Here is a 13,908-nt window from a genome sequence, read left to right as displayed (position 1 = left end):
TCGTAGTGACTCTAATGCAGTAATTGACAATCCTGTTCCTGACTCTCCCCCTGCCAGAATGTTTTCTTTCCATCCCACACTGCTTTCAACCTGCCACATTCATTATTAACCTATTAAGAACCATAAAAGCCTGATTTAGGTAGGGTTGCAATGAACACATTCTGGAGAGGGGGGGCTCTAGGAACAGGATTGAGAACCAGTGCTCTAATGTGTGTAATCAGTAATGACCCCCACCAGCTCCTTGTAATTCTTAGTCCCTAGTGTTTGGCTTATTGGTAAATGCTCACATCTGCCCCTTGAGACCTTATCTTTGTATATCTTTGCCTGCCCATACCCTGTTTCTCTGTTGGTTATTGTATGTGTTGAAATCATTTGCTGTTAGTTGGTCCTCCTATCTACCCTGTTTTGAGCCATGTAATTCCTCTGTGTTTCCTTGAGTTCTAGTACTGTGGTACCTGTCACGTTGGGCGGAGAAGGACGACGCAGGAAGGCGAGATTCCTCAAGGGAACAGGCTTTATTGTCGAGATCCGGGCAGACATCGACGAACATCATGACAATACAATGACTAATCTGGGAAGACTAACTCAGACGCGGACTAAATACACAGGACAAGCCAAGAGGAACAGGAAACAGGTGATGACAATCGGGAATTAACACGAGGTAACGAGGTGGGCATGGCACACACGAGGATCGGACGAGCTGGCCGTAACAGTACCTAGGAATACAAGCAGAAGGCTGGTCGAGTTGCAATTTGTGGTCCAAGTCAAATGTCCCCATAAGAAATGATGTAAAATGAATTTAATCCTTTCCAGATTGCCAAATGATCGCCTATTTTAACTCCATCCATCCATCCATTTTCTCCCGCTTATCCGAGGTCGGGTCGCGGGGGCAGCAGTCTCAGCAGGGAAACCCAGACTTCCCTCTCCCCGGCCACTTCATCCAGCTCCTCTGGGGGAATCCCGAGGCGTTCCCAGGCCAGCCGAGAGACATAGTCCCTCCAGCGTGTCCTGGGTCTTCCCCGGGGCCTCCTCCCAGTGGGACATGCCCGGAATACCTCACCAGGGAGGCGTCCAGGAGGCATCCTAATCAGATGCCCGAGCCACCTCATCTGACTCCTCTCAATGCGGAGGAGCAGCGGCTCTACTCTGAGTCCCTCCCGAATGACCGAGCTCCTCACCCTATCTCTAAGGGAGAGCCCAGCCACCCTGCGGAGGAAACTCATTTCGGCCGCTTGCACTCGCGATCTCGTTCTTTCGGTCACTACCCATAGCTCGTGACCTTAGGTGAGGGTAGGAACGTAGATCGACTGGTAAATCGAGAGCTTCGCCTTTTGGCTCAGCTCCTTCTTCACCATGACAGACCGATGCAGCGCCCGCATCACTGCGGACGCCGCACCGATCCGCCTGTCGACCTCCCGCTCCATTGTCCCCCCACTCGTGAACAAGACCCCGAGATACTTAAACTCCTCCACTTGCAGAAGGATCCCATCCCCGACCCGGAGAGAGCATTCTACCCTTTTCCAGCTGAGGACCATGGTCTCGGATTTGGAGGTGCTGATTCTCATCCCAGCCGCTTCACACTCAGCTGCAAACTGTCCCAGCGAGAGCCGAAGGTCACGGTCCGATGAAGCCAACAGGACCACATCATCTGCAAAAAGCGGAGACCTAATCCTGAGGTCACCAAACCGGACACCCTCAACGCCCTGGCTGCGCCTAGAAATTCTGTCCATAAAAGTTATGAACAGAATCGGTGACAAAGGACAGCCCTGACGGAGTCCAACCCTCACCGGAAACAAGTCCGACTTATTGCCGCTCATGCGGACCAGACTCTGGCACCGGTCATACAGGTACCGAACAGCCCTTAACCCTATGGAGTGAACCAGGGGCCCCTTGCATGGGGGGGGCATTTCTTCCCTCTTTGGAATAATTACCTTATAACTTCAGATATAAAAGTCACAGATACATGCCTGATACCTAAAAGCAAAGTTGACCCCTTTACAATTGATTGTAGGAAGTTCAATAACGAAATGAATAACCTGTGTATAATTTATGGACATGCGAATATAACAAAAACAGCTGGAAAAATACAAAAACCTGTCTTTGTGTCTTGGATTTTTGTAAATATTTCAAAAACTACATGATGGAATAGGTCCAATTTTAAAAATCTGGTTCCCAAACTTGTTTTCTACATGTGTGCCCAATTTCATATCATTTGATGCAGCCCAACAGGTTTTACGGAGGAAAGAGCAAATGGTGCAACTGGGAGCCTTTCCTATCCAAAACCTAACCTAAACTAATCTGAAACTTATCCAAAATGGCAATAGTGTAACTAGCAGTGTTTTTTGGGGTAGCAACTTTCTTTCTAAATGCATTACCACTTATAGGTCATAAGTAACAATTTGTCACACATCATCACCACACATTTGTAGGAAAATCTATATTTTATTCACACGACTTGTGCCAAACTTATCCAAAACCTATCCAAACTGGCCACAGTGTAACTAGCAGTGTTTTTTGGGGTAGCAATTTTCTTTCTAAATGCATTACCACTTATAGGTCATAAGTAACATTTTGTCACACAAAATCACCACACATTTGTAGGAAAATCTATATTTTATTCACACGACTTGTGCCAAACCTATCCAAAACCTATCCAAAATGGCAGCAGTGTAACTAACAGTGTTTTGGGATAGCCGTCTTTCTTTCTAAATGCATTACCACTTATGGGTCATAAGAAACATTTTGTTTCTAACCCTAACCCTGCATAACTGTGCCCAAACAAAGCCCGACAAGTGCCCCGCATAACTGTGCCCAAACAAAGCCCGACAAGTGCCCCGCATAACTGTGCCTAAACAAGGCCCGAACAAGTGCCCCGCATAACTTTGCCCAAACAAAGCCCCGCGTAACTTTGCCCAAGTGAAAGCCAAAAGCGCTGCATTACTTTGCACACTTCAAAGCTTGACAAAGGCGATGCGGAACTTTTCCCAATGTACCACAATACAAGTGTTACCAAAGCAAATGTTAATTGTAATTTGCTGAATCACGGAATTATAAAAATCTATAGAATAAAATAGTAAAATGTAAACTGTAAATAAATGTACTTATGTCGAGCGTTGCATCCTCTCCGCGCAAAAAAGCGTCCTCCATCGAATCAATGGATAAAAGCGACACTTTCTTCCCCCGAACCACTTTTCAAAATCATCTTCTGTGCTTTCTCAACAGTGAAAGTCATCCGAGCCATTTTTCTTCAGTCAAAAAAGTTGTTGTCCGAAAATAACTGGGTAAACTCACAGAGACTACGTGCGCAATGCGTACTCGAGACACTCCCACAAATACTGCACCTGCAGAGAATAATTTGCGCATTCATGTCCCCAGCGCGAAAAACAATGCCCAATCAGCACATCCCATACCATTTTGCAAACCTTAGACACACCTCTATTGGATGAAGCAAATGACACTGTAATTTGATGTTCATGTAAAAAGTTTATTATGGTGAAACATAACCATGGGCAAAGGTTCAGTGCGTAAAAAATAATGTGCTAGCAGGGAAGCAGAGCATATATCTGAAAAAATACTTGACAATGAAGGATTACAGTAATTGATTTATGTACATAAGAGATCAAGCTTTCAAACGAGGGTAACTTTGTCATTTTATTCACTGGTTTTCTTCTAAAACTCCGAAGATAAAAAACGAATGTACAGAATGCCGACTGACATTTTTCCGCGATGAGTGAGCAACCTATTTGAGAGCATTACAGTCATATTTATGGAAAAATGCGTGTTTTGTCTTAATACTGTGACGGTTTATGAATTATTGACCGTGAAAGAAATAGTTTGAAGTGCTTAGTTTTCATTTTATTAACACTTATATTTTACTTCCAGACACTCGACCCGTTTAAAGAGCTACCATGGTCATTTTATTTTTACTTGTTACAAAAAAACCATGGCACAAAAATTGCGCAACTTTCTACAGATATTATCTGAAATGTTTTTTGTAGTGTAACAAGCCGTTTTTGGTTGATTTGATACATTTGTTTCTTTTATTGAACGTCATTTTTTTCTGTTATTGAAAATTCGGACGTATGCGTCCGAACCACTAGGCGGCGACAATGAAAGAGTTCAAAAAGAAGCCCGGCACCCCATACTCCCGGAGCACCCCCCACAGGACTCCCCGAGGGACACGGTCAAATGCCTTCTCCAAGTCCACAAAACACATATAGACTGGTTGGGCAAACTCCCATGAACCCTCCAGAACCCTGGGGAGAGTATAGAGCTGGTCCACTGTTCCACGGCCGGGGCGAAAACCACACTGCTCCTCCTGAATCCGCGGTTCAACAATCCGGCGGACCCTCCTCTCCAGAACCCCCGAATAGACCTTACCAGGGAGGCTGAGGAGTATGATCCCCCTATAGTTGGAGCACAACCTCTGGTCCCCTTTCTTGAAGAGGGGGACCACCACCCCGGTCTGCCAGTCCAGAGGCACTGCCCTCGATGTCCACGCGATGCTGCAGATGCGTGTTAACCAAGACAGCCCCACAGCATCCAGAGCCTTCAGGAACTCTGGGCGGATCTCATCCACCCCTGGGGCCCGACCACCGAGGAGCTTTTTAACCACCTCAGCGACCTCCGCCCCCGAGATAGGGGAGTCCACACCCAAGTCCCCATACTCTGATTCTACATCGGAAGGCGTGTTGGTGAGATTGAGGAGGTCTTCGAAGTACTCCCTCCACCGACCCAAAACGTCAGCAGCACCCCATCCCCACCATAAACAGTGTTGATGTTGCACCGCTTTCCCGCCCGGAGCCGCCGGATGGTGGACCAAAATCGCCTCGAAGCCGTCCGGAAGTCGTTTTCCATGGCTTCACCAAACTCCTCCCAAACCCGAGTTTTTGCCTCAGCGACCGCCGAAGCCGCATCCCGCTTGGCCTGCCGGTACCCGTCAGCTGCCTCTGGAGTCCCACAGGCTAAATAGGCCCGATAGGACTCCTTCTTCAGCTTGACGGCATCCCTCAGCACTGGTGTCCAACAGCGGGTGCGCGGATTGCCGCCGCGACAGTCACCGACTACCTTACGGCCACAGCTCCGGTCAGCCGCCTCCACAATGGAGGCGCGGAACATGGCCCATTCTGACTCAATGTCCCCCGCCTCCCCCGGGACATGGGAAAAGTTCTGCCAGAGGTAGGAGTTGAAACTCCTCCTGACAGGGGATTCAGCCAGACGTTCCCAGCAGACCCTCACTATACGCTTGGGCCTGCCAGGCCTGGCCGGCTTCCTCCCCCACCAGCGGAGCCAACCCACCACCAGGTAGTGATCAGTTGACAGCTCCGCCCCTCTCTTCATCCGAGTGTCCAAGACATGCGGCCGCAAGTCCGACGACACGACTACAAAGTCGATCATCGAACTGTGGCCTAGGGTGTCCTGGTGCCAAGTGCACATATGATCACCCTTATGCCTGAACATGGTGTTCATTATGGACAATCCGTGACGAGCACAGAAGTCCAACAACATAACACCACTCGGGTTCAGATCGGGGGGGCCGTTCTTCCCAATCACGCCACTCCAGGTCTCACTGTCATTGCCCACATGAGCATTGAAGTCCCCCAGCAGAACAAGAGAGTCCCCAGAAGGAATGCTCTCCAACACCCCTTCCAGAGACTCTAAAAAGGGTGGGTACTCTGAACTGCCGCTCGGCGCATATGCGCAAACAACAGTCAGAACCCGTCCCCCCACCCGAAGGCGAAGGGAGGCTACCCCTCGGTAAACCCCAATGTGCAGGCGCCCAGCCAGGGGGCAATAAGTATGCCCACCCCCGCTCGGCGCCTCTCCCCGCAGGCAACTCCAGAGTGGAATAGGGTCCAACCACCTTCAAGGAGACTGGTTCCAGAGCCCAAGCCGTGCGTCGAGGTGAGCCCGACTATGTCTAGCCGGAATTTCTCAACCTCGCGCACCAGCTCAGGCTCCTTCCCCATCAGAGAGGTGACATTCCATGTCCCAAGAGCTAGCTTCTGCAGCCGAGGATCGGACCGCCAAGGTCCCCGCCTTCGGCCACTGCCCAGCTCACAATGCACCCGACCCCTATGGCCCCTCCTACGGGTGGTGAGCCCATTGGAAGGGGGACCCACGTGCCTTGTTCGGGCTGTGCCCGACCAGGCCCCATGGGTATAGGCCTGGCCTCCAGGGGCTCGCCATCGAGCCCCACCCCCAGGCCTGTCTCCAGGGGGGGGCCCCGGTGACCCGCGTCCGGGCAAGGGAAAATGTGTTTCCAATATTTTTCTCATCATATGGGGTCTTTTGAGCCGAACTTCGTCTGGTTCCTCACCAAGGACCTGTTTGCCTTGGGTGACCCTACCAGGGGCATAAAGCCCCGGGCAACTTAGCTCCTGGGATCACTGGAACACGCAAACCCCTCCACCACGATAAGGTGTCGACTCCAGGAGGGGCCTATTTTAACTTATCTACCTAACTAACAAATGATCCATTTTTAGCGGAATCTGCTTCCCTTATTCTCTTGACAAATGCTGTTTGCATGCCTTATTACAACTTTTGTTTTGCCTAGATAATAACTTTTGTTGTTTTATGATCTAAAGAAAATAAAATGTGAATGTGAGAAAAGCCTGTGTTGAGATCACAAGAAAAATCAGTTGTGATCTCGACATAACAAGCCAGGAAAAGATAATGATGATGTCCTCTTTGGACCATATGATGCAGAGTTACAGTGAAAAGCAGTTGTGTGTTCATGTGAATGGGCACATTAAAAGTTCCATGCTTTAAGTGTTCTTTACATTCTTTAAGTAATAAATGGAAAGGAAATTTATATTTGTGCCCCCATTTCTTGCTGATCCTGTGTGCACTTTAATGGATAAACTTGCAGCTCTGGATCATTGGATCATGGTTTTTGAGTCACGGATAGGAACTCACTTTTCATTGGTTTCATACCTTGCTGTAAAAAGATTTGCTGATAGATCAAAAAAAAAATTCTAATTCAGAAATGATAAACATAAAACATCTAAACTGAGGCAATCTAAACGGAAAGTATGAGAAGAAATGGCAGAGTTGCCTAAAATAACATTACCCTTCTCACGGGTTATCAAAGCAAACAGTCAGACAGTAGCAGTAGGCCTAGGTAAGTGTCCTATCCTGCCAGGTAGGGCTGAGCCATGTATTGATTTTGTATCGATCAAAGCATATATTGATATACTTGAATTGTGCACTAAATTCATCATTGTCAAAGTGAACGCCTTAGCCTTAATTTGTTTAACCTGTAATGTTGTTAGTTCATTTCATTTTAAAAATTGACAGACAATTCAGAGGATAAAACTATCATGAATTGCAGTGTTTGTTTTATTTTAAGGCTAATACAGTACCTTAAAATGAGGGTGTTTCCAGTTATTAAGTACACCTTCAATGGTTTATATTGCTATTTGCAATATAGGTTTTCGATCTGTTTTATTCCTAAAATCAACAAACCAAGATGGCAGCACGTACAGACGATGTCTCTGTGCTTTACTTTTCTAAGAATGGCCACAGGGTAACACCAGTACCATACCTAGTCCAATCTGACCAACCTAACCAAGCTATAAATGGAAAATCAACATCAAAAATGAACTAACTGAAAAACAGTTGTTATCCTACAGTCATTGCATCACTCAATTCGGGCCTGCCTTGAACACTCTGTACTTCCTGTTTGCAATGGTTATAACTCTCCTGTTACTGTGGTGAAAGCCATGGTTGCACTTTTGCTGTATTTTCTGAACCTACCAGATAGCACTGTTCAATAAAGGGCTAAAAGCAAGCCTAGAGCAAACCAGGGGCACCATCTGACGGCAGGTTCATGAGGTTCAGGTTTGCTCTTCACCGCCTATAAGCATGTGAAATATTTTCTTAATCACACTGCTGATATGTGCAATATTTTCATATTTATTGTGAAATTGAAACACAAGGAATGGAATACATCGCAACTTACTTTAAACACCTATTCTATTTACTTAGTTTTATTTTGCTTTTTGTTTATCCAGTTTGTATTCTGTTTCATTCATATCCTTTCATCTTATTTTTTTCTGTATTTGTATCCTTCCTCTGCAGTGTGTTGGTGTCTGCCCTGGGTTGGTTCCCGCCTGCGCCCATTGTTCCGGGGATAGGCCAGTTGGGATTCAGTGGTTTCTGAAAATGAATTGATGGATGAATGTATCCTTCTTGACTTTTTCTTTCTTGCACATGGTCTCTCGTTCATTGTACTTCATTCAATCATTCATTCATCAGCAAATGTCCATACATTCCAGTCATCAAGTTTAGCAACTCTATAAAAATCCTGTTATTGACTCAGTGATTCACCTATCAAACAAATGATCCTGCATTTCATTGCTTAACAAAGCATGGCTTCCCGATTTACCAAAAAAAGTTAGTTTAATATTTGAGCTCGCCATCCAGACTATTTCATTTGTATTGGATATTCTCATTCAGAATGTCTAAATGAAAAACCTCTTACAATTCAGTGGTCTGAATATTTCAAAATATGTGCTACATATGTAAATATACACTCACCTAAAGGATTATTAGGAACACCATACTAATACGGTGTTTGACCCCCTTTCGCCTTCAGAACTGCCTTAATTCTACGTGGCATTGATTCAACAAGGTGCTGAAAGCATTCTTTAGAAATGTTGGCCCATATTGATAGGATAGCATCTTGCAGTTGATGGAGATTTGTGGGATGCACATCCAGGGCACGAAGCTTCTGTTCCACCACATCCCAAAGACGCTCTATTGGGTTGAGATCTGGTGACTGTGGGGGCCATTTTAGTACAGTGAACTCATTGTCATGTTCAAGAAACCAATTTGAAATGATTCGAGCTTTCTGACATGGTGCATTATCCTGCTGGAAGTAGCCATCAGAGGATGGGTACATGGTGGTCATAAAGGGATGGACATGGTCAGAAACAATGCTCAGGTAGGCCGTGGCATTTAAACGATGCCCAATTGGCACTAAGGGGCCTAAAGTGTGCCAAGAAAACATGGGTGCAGTTCACTCAGAGGTAGGAAGCAATAGTACAGGCCACTGACCCACCACCCAAAATGTCTAAAAAATAAGCTTATGTGTTGTCTCTGGTTGCAGCCACTTTAGTTGAATTTACAATTTCATAGATTACAAAAGGTCAGAGTACTGAGGGCTTTTTGTCAAATGTGACATAATTAAATTCAATGTTAATCCTTCTACTTCCTTTATTTAATCAGTGAAAAAGCTTCCCGGAAACTCATATACAGTATTGCAATTACTGTGGTCAGATCTCTCTTCTATGATAATAATTCTTGTCTCTGCTTTCGCTCCATGTCTCTCCCACTTCTTCATCTATGAGATGAGCCCCTGGCCCCCAGATGTAAGCTCTCCCCCTTCAGCTCCAGTGCAAACCTCTGGGTGGCAGAAGCCCAGGGTCTTGCTGACCTTATGGCTGCAGGATTTCAGGCTGCCAATTTTGTCAGCTAAATGTTTTATGGTACTATGGGTTTTATTATAAATCAATGCACAGAAACTGACACTTCCTATCGGTCCATCTGCTTAAGACAAGCGGGCACCCAAGTGACAGCAGTAGGAAAGCATTGTCTGGGTTCAGTTTTGAGGTCCAGTTTTGATCTGTCCTCCTTGATGGAAAAACAGTCTGTTAAAGCTTGAATGTCAGCATCAATTCTGCTGTAAACATAAGGTAGTTCAGGGCTTGCTTGCTCACAGTAAAGCATAACTCAATTTGTTACTGTACTATATATTAATTTTGGTTCTACGACATTCAATGGTGGCCATTGGCATGGCTTGCAGTAGTTTCCCTTCCATTGTTCTGTGCGATGGCTAACTGCATACAATCACACAAACAAATGGCATGCTCTGTGGAAGGCAGTAATACCTAAAGATTTCCAACTAACTGCATTTCCTCATTTATTTGCTTGCAAAGATTGAACAGGCGTCTTTATAAAGCTGGATGTCAAAAGCACGTAAAAAGCTGAAATATTCCAAGAGTAGTAGAGCACAATAACAGATATCAGCACACTGGGCAAATGTACGATATCAGCACATTGGGCAAATGTCCTTGAAACGTGCTTTCTAAACCAATCCATCAATCCTGCCTCGGCTCTGTGTGTTCATGCATGTTGTCCCCTGCCCCACGTGTCTTTGGGGTTGTCTGCTGTGCTTCCGCAGATGAAATACATGCAGTCGAAATAATTGTTGTCCTTGTATTGCCCACAGAGTGTGATTGTGTGCACATATTTTTGCAATAACATCATACAGTTTGTAAAGAAAACATACAGTGGTGACAGAAAGTCTTGGGATGCTTATCTCGGTAAAAATGCTGAAAATGTATTAGTTTCATAACAAAAATGTTATGAAGGAAAATGGGGACGGGGTGACGATCCACATGCAGCCTTGTCATGAACTGAAGGGGTTTTATTGTGGAACAAACACAAAATCACTGCAAGGGATCAAACAGGAGACAGGGAGGAACAACGAGGAGAGACTAGAACTAATCTAAATGCAGAGAGCACAAATGGAAGCAAACATCCAGCACCAATTGCTGCACTGCCAGCCCTACCATCTACAACAGCTATGATGATCGAACTGGGGAGCTTGGCAAGGGCAGGCACTTACTGTATATACACAGACTGACACATTAGGACTGGAAACAATTAAACACATTGGGGAGATATGGCATGGCCAATGACTTATGATGGAGCTGACAGGAACAGATCCTGAAAAGAAGTCATTACTTAATTTATTGTTTACAACAAAAAAAAACACATTAGAAACAAGCAGTCTTTTAACTAAAACATTCATTTCAATTGCAGCAGCCCATAACACTTTTTTGGAATGTTTTGGAATGTTTTTCAGTTCACATTTGTTCTTGTTGAGTGATACTGTGTGAATGCATAGTTTAGTTATCCTTGCTTGTTGTTTTTGTCATATACAGCTCTGGAAAAAATTAAGAGACCACACCACAATATTTTGTTTCACTCATATATCAATTTAGTTTGCATCTGTGAATAATACATATATGGGACTTCAGTCCGGCTTCTTCTAGGAGCCTGATGCGCATTGTCCTAGCAGTGCACTTCACACCTGCACTTGCACCATAAAAGCACTGGCACACTCCAAGCTTTGTAAAGAAAAGCTCAAACCTGCCTAGTCTACACCATCATGTTAGCACCTGTTTCAACAGATTATCATAGACAACAAACCTAAATGAAATGTAATGGCATTACAATGTTCTTTAGGAATGTTTAAGAAGTTTTTTTAAGAAGTATTTTTGCATGTTTTTCCAAGACATTAGGTCATAATAATGTCATGATAAACATCTAAACGATCTAGCTTTTCTGTAAAATGAAGTTTTACTGAACTGTCATATGTTACTGTTAAACATTTTTTACGAATCAAACATTTCAATCTCTTAAAAAACGTGTAATCACTACTAAACAATTCACAAGTCAAAACCAGGACAGAATACCAATCCAAAAGATCACGTCTGTGGCAGGTAACTTGGCAAGTAACTTAGGCACCATTGGGGAGGTTATTCACAAAAGAAATTGATTAAAGACATAGCTGGAAAGTTTAGGTCCAGAAAGTACAAATCCAGGCGAAGGTATTATTTCAACCAACCAGTTGAGTACATAGAGTCACAGTCAACTGGTAGGTTGAAATAAAACACTGGTCCAGATTTGTACTTTCTGGTCCTGAACTTTCCACCTCTGTCTTTAATCTGTTTCTTTTGTGAGTATCTTCCCCAACACTGGATACAGGAAAATAGCTGTTCTTAAATACAGTGGCACCTCGGTTCTCGAACTTAATCCACTCCGGATCAAATCCTAAAAAGTTCTGATCGAATTTTTCCCATAAGAAATAATGGAAAATCAATTAATTGGTTCCCGGTCCTCCAAAATTACACCTATTTTTTTCAGCATTTAAACACAAAATAAACAGGTTAAAACAAGAGCATTTTTTCTTAATGGCTTCCAAAACGATAAAGATCTTATCCCAACATTACCCCTGTCCTGCCCCGATCGTCCGCTCCTTCCGTGTGGCACGCCCTCTCCTTAACCCCGTGTGGAATCCCCGTGTGATCAGCTGTTTCTGGTTGTTGTCATTAGTCCTAAAAGTCCGCGTTTCAGTTTGTTAGCCCAGTCCGGTCATTGGGTGCGTTCAACTTGTTTACAGAAACTGGAACCGCCTCCGTGACGACACACCTTTTTCACGAAAATCGGAAATACGTAATCGTAGGGTAAACTTAGTTCCGGTCAAGCGTCAATGCATTAGAAAACCCGGGATCAGAGAAAATTGAGCAGAGAATGTACACAACCTCTCTGACAAATTTGCCCAAATTTACATTTGCGGATGTTGCTAAATTCGTGGAGGAAAACTCCGTCATGAGAAAGAGCAAACTTGATAAAGGCTACAAATTTTTCCACGAAGAATTTGTCCATAAGTATCAAGGTAACTGTTACTGAACTGCTCACCACATGTAAATTTTAAAGTAAAGACATTAGCGGCTTTTGTTAATGTTTAAAGGTAGAAAAACTTTAGATGTATTTAATAGGCAAACAAAAATGTGTTATATGTATTTATACTAATTTAAAATATCTTAACTTTAGACGCAAAATGAACGCCCTACACACGCACACAGAAAAACCCGGACATGTGCACAAGCGCACAACCAAGAGTGGGGCTTTAGAGTTTGATAATTAAACTCAATTAAAAAACACTACACATATATAGTTTGCGTTTTTCTTTAAATGTATAAGGATCGTTTTGTTGTAGCGAAATTTTTAAATAGTATGAGCGTGATGTTACTGATGTAAATCATTTAGGCAACAAGCATCAAAAAACATTTTAGCTGTATTTTGTTAGTTAATTTTAAAGAAGTTGGCCCCGGTTTATTTAATTACCTGTATTAGCTATAGGAACTAGTGCCCGGTATTTAGCGACATACATCAAAAACATTTTGAAACTTTGGTAGAATAACGCCTTAGTTATTTTAATAAACAGGCTTTTTCAGTAAATGTTTGTTCACACTCGTGCGAGCGCACGCCCACACACACACAGAGCAAAACCCCGGACATGCACATTTCAAATAAACCCCTTAATCATAACGTTTTCTAAGTAATGAAGCACTTTTCGGCCAATGTGTTGTTTAAAATAAAATACCCTAAGCACATCGACGGAACCCAGAGCCTCTATCGATGGATTTTCGCGTTTGGTGAAATACTTTTTCTATTTTACATTGAAATAAAACTGTTAAACTGATTACGGCTTTTATTCTTTTTTAAAAACTTGGGCTAAAATATTTGCGCTTGTTTCACATTTGCTCTTTTTGACAGTGTTTCGCTCGGGCATGCCTCTACATTTGTGCTTAAAGTACGGTGTTTGCTGTGTCTGCTGCAGACGTAAGTGCTCCCCTTTTTAACTGTGAAGTTTGGTCCTTCATCCCACCGGATAGCCAGAATCCATTTACGTCGAACTTCACCATTAAGAGGGAAGGAATTAAAAGATAGATGTGGCTGCTTCTGGGCATTACAAGAACAGCCCGGTACACTGCAAGAAGAGGTCGCTGCTTGCGCCATTTTTTTAAAACCGGCGGAAATAAAGATACCCTACGGTTACGTATTTCCGGTTAAAAATGCGGAAGTTGTGAAAAGGTCTATAGGCTGAAGAGTTTACACGCATGACGTTTGTATCCCAGGCAGTTCCCATTAGTGATGGGAAGTTCGGCTCAATTAACTGATTCGATTCTTTCGAACTGTCCGTTGTAATGAATCGATACTAAAACCGATTATATGATTAACTTTTTTTTAAGTCTTTTTGTTGCGCCTCATCATATGACTCAACGAATCATGGGATCGGATAATAAATCTGTCTCATGGTTACGTTATTTG

This window comes from Paramormyrops kingsleyae, chromosome 10 (assembly GCF_048594095.1).
Source record: "Paramormyrops kingsleyae isolate MSU_618 chromosome 10, PKINGS_0.4, whole genome shotgun sequence".
Taxonomy (NCBI): Eukaryota; Metazoa; Chordata; class Actinopteri; order Osteoglossiformes; family Mormyridae; genus Paramormyrops; species Paramormyrops kingsleyae.
The sequence above is the reverse complement of the archived record's forward strand: the minus strand, read 5'-3'. Positions refer to the sequence as shown.